Genomic DNA, 4,010 nt, shown 5'->3' on the forward strand with positions numbered 1-4,010 from the left:
TTCACAAAAAAGTGTGGAGAACATACTGTATATACTATAACTAAGTGTATTTAAAAAAGAATGTATACAAGTATTCACAAAAAAGTGTGGAGAACATACTGTATATATTATATAACTAAGTGTATTTAAAAAATGATGTACACAAAAGGGGCATGAACAATGGAGATACAAAAATAATGTCATTGTTTGCTGTTGGCCTCCATCACCTTCACCATCCTGTCTAACAAGCCAAGCATGTGACTGTCCTGCTCGGCCTTTGCGATTCTGGCGAGTCCGTCGATCCGGCTCTGCTCGATTCTGCTCTGCTCTGTGACGTTGAAGATCCGTAGGAACTCAGCATTGCCGTTCTGCACCTCCTGAAGCATCGCCCGGCTATGCTCTTCGTCCCTGGCTTCACTCCTCTCCATTAACGGGACAAGGCCAGATGACGAATCCCGCTTCCTTTTAACTACAAAGGGAAAAATAATAATGAGGTCAACACCGTGTTCATGGCATTCTATGAGGTGTAAATTATATACTGTGTAATGAAATGTTTTATTGTTATTATGGCTGCAGTTGCATAACTTCAACAACTACTACAATGACATGATAAATGGCAACAGGGAACAGTATTACCATTATGAACACTGTAAACCTTACCCTGTTTGTTACGGCCCACTGGCTGGGTTAGGGTCACCAGAGATTCCTGGGAAGAGCTGCTTGTTGTGGCAAGAGACCCAAGCATGTGCACGGGCGAGACACGCCGACGGTGGTGGTGGTTCCGACTCACTGCACTCCAAACGAGATATGCCTGTAAACACAATATAAACACAATGAACAAAAGTAGCCCTTCAACAAATCATACATAGTTAGTGAGAAGAAAGAAGATACATTGGAGGCGTTCGCTGTCTTTGCCATGGGGATACCTTTGTTTATTATTGTTAGCATTAGCATGCTAGCGCATGGGTGCCCACGCGGTAGCTGTAGTAGGTAAACTTTAGCTATTATTGCCAGGTCTGTCTATAGCTACATGGTTTAGTTTATGTTGTAAAACAAAAAGGCACAAATAACACAAATCAGTAATGCATAACTCACCAGCATTAAATGACTCGTCCTCCAACCCAATTGACGAGAGACAAAGCGAATTCACGGTGCATCCCACACCACTCGTCGGTCTGTCTCCGAGGACCGAGTTTAGCAAGTCAAAATGTGGACTTGTTTTCGTACGACCGCTGCCACTCCGTCCAAGCTCTTTCTTTTGGTCCCGATAATCCTTCTTCAGTTTTTTTTATTTGTTGCTAATTTGTAAAATGCTACGATCATAACCAGCGGACGCCATCTCTCGCTTCAATTGCTGCAGAATGGCTTTGGCCCGCGTGCTCCCCTCCAGCTTCCTTTGTACCTCTTCGGAAGACCAGATTGCCACTGGTTTCTTCAGTGGACCACTGCTGCTTATTCGGTGTTTTGAGGTCTTCCATCGTTGTGTACAAACTGGATAAAACGCAGGCATTTTGTTGTTGTTCAGGAGGTTGACCCCGCCTCCGCCTCGACGGACGTAAGAGAGACGTAAGCGACGCCGCGTCATAGCTCCAAAGCTCTTGCCTCTGGACCGACAACTTTTTGGAGCTGGAAGTGAACCGCATTCCGGAGCTATGACGCGCCGCCGCTGCGGTGTGAACAGGAAAAACCGGCGCTTTTCAGGCTCTAGCTCCCAGCAGGAGCTGGAAAAGCGCCGGTGTGAAAGGGGCATCTCTCTCTCTCACAAACTCTCTCTCTCTCTCTGTTCAAAAAGCGCTCAAAATTCACATGTGTGCTAACAGTCCAGCCGTGAAGACATCTACGAGACAGTTTTGAGATTTCTTCAAATGCCGTTGCCATGGCAACACAATGCTCGCCATGAAGCACGATGTCGCTGTAAGTCCAATGGACACGGTCCGATCGTCCCCCAATCTTCACTTGTATATCACCGGTCCATGCCTCAACAGCTCTACGCCAAATCTGAGATCTCACCATATGCCGTTTCCATGGAAACGCATCCCTCGCCATAAAAGACGATGTCGCTATAACTCCTATGAAAATGTTCAAAAAGTGCTAAAACTTCACATGTGTGCTAACAGTCCAGCCGTGAAGACATCTACGGGACAGTTTTGAGATTTCTTCAAATGCCGTTGCCATGGCGACAGACCACTCGCCATGAAGCACGATGTCGCTGTAAGTCCAATGGACACGGTCCGATCGTTCCCCAATCTTTACTTGTATATCACCGGTCCATGCCTCAACAGCTCTACGCCAAATCTGAGATCTCACCATATGCCGTTTCCATGGAAACGCATCCCTCGCCACGATGTCGCTATAACTCCTATGAACATTTTCAAAATAAGAACAACTTTACTAACTGACTAAATATCATAGTGTGATAAGATGTGTATAAGATGCTTATTTATAATGTTTTTCAAAGGTCATCTGTGTTTGCTGTGTGTTCGAAAGGCAGGGTGATTGTTATGCAGCATACTCCATTGCCTATATAATAGTAACCAATGTTAGACGTAGTCTCGTCTGAGTGGAAATTATGAATGTTAATGAGAGAGCAGGGAGGTTTTGTCCGTTCTGTGAGAGGAAATCATTTGTATGTAAACATGGTTTATCTTATTAGTCATCATATTGTTTCTGTTGACCTCCTCTCTCTGCCCACTGTGATGTTATTTTGAGCGTCCCCCTCCTAAGCTCTGTCATTATTCTCCTCTGAGGAATGCAGCCTTGTCTGGCACTGCCTGGACGTCATCTTCACCTGAACAACAGCTGCAGCAGATGTTAGGAGTCCCAGTGAGGTTGAAATTAAGATACTTCCTTACTAACTTTTTTCTGTTTACCCCTGAAAAACAGAGCCTGGAAGGATAGACCTAATTCTTATAGGGCATTGGGTGTGAAAAAAAGCTGATGTAAAACCATGTATGGCAGCTCGTTGTTATGATCTGCTGCTTTCTGTTAGCAATATGGACCTCCTTTAAAGTGGACCTATCATGCTATATTTAAATGATATATTGTAGGGCCATACCTATATAAGGTATATTTATACGTTTCTGTTTTCAAAATACCAAACAGATCCTGCATTTTAGCCATGCCTCATTTCGCTCCATTTGCTGTTCTCCAGCCCTGTTTTTGCAGGGGGCTGATTCTGTGAGCTGCAGCTGACCACGCCCCCCTGCAGGAGAGGGGAGCGCGCTCTGATCAAGTCAGAAGAGTGGGAGAAAAATAGATCTCCGTCCTCCATGTTTTATTATCTTATTATATAGAGTCGTTATTAATTTGTTTTAAAGCTCAATAAATAACAAAGAAGACCTTTGACCGGCACTTTTCTAATTTTGTCCGGAAGATTTAAACTTTAACGGACATCTTGACCGGCGAAAGAAAACCTAACTGAAACTCTGCCGCACGGTCCCCTCGTTCCTTGGAAGAGGCGGAGAGGTGGGTGTTTGTCATCTGCTGGTGGACTAACCGGAGAGAATTACAGTGCTTGCCCCGACGGGGAGGGATTGCATTGAATTAAAGCAGCAGGAGCAAACGCTTGCCTCGGGGAGGGAGAAAAAAAGCCACAGCGGAGAATAAACAGAAGGGTAACCATGGTAACCATGCGCGGGAAGTCTTCTTCGCTGCTTTTGTGGTAGACTACAGCGCCACTTACAGGCGGAGAGTTGGCCTAATAGCCGTAGCGCAACCGTCCTGACGTCAGGACAGTGTTCAAATCTGGATCAGTTTTTATCAGATCCGTTGCAGCCCCTTTTTTAGAGATTTGGGTATGGAGGAAAATAGAGAGGGTTGTGTTTTCTGACACTTGGTGAGTTCCCTGGAACACCGGGGACACATATTCATGTATAAAAGACGTACAAAAGTGCATTTTGCATGATAGGTCCCCTTTAAATAAACATTATGTCTCGAAAACAGTCCATCCTCTTCATTCAACTTAAAGTGGACCTATCATGCTGTATTTGAATAATATAGTGTAGGACCATACCTATATAAGGCATATTTAT

The 4,010-nt window shown here is 44.7% G+C and overlaps 1 long non-coding RNA gene across 1 annotated transcript; it reads right to left on the reverse strand.

Moving 5' to 3' along the window:
* Positions 1-376: 376 nt before the first annotated feature.
* Positions 377-1,218, reverse strand: LOC117490962. The gene is made up of 3 exons (XR_004556715.1): positions 1,075-1,218; positions 640-790; positions 377-448 (listed from the first exon to the last, which is right to left on the reverse strand). It is a non-coding gene; the product is annotated as an uncharacterized LOC117490962 (long non-coding RNA).
* Positions 1,219-4,010: the final 2,792 nt, after the last annotated feature.

Source organism: Trematomus bernacchii, unplaced genomic scaffold (genome assembly GCF_902827165.1).
Source record: "Trematomus bernacchii unplaced genomic scaffold, fTreBer1.1, whole genome shotgun sequence".
In the NCBI taxonomy this organism is placed as follows: Eukaryota; Metazoa; Chordata; class Actinopteri; order Perciformes; family Nototheniidae; genus Trematomus; species Trematomus bernacchii.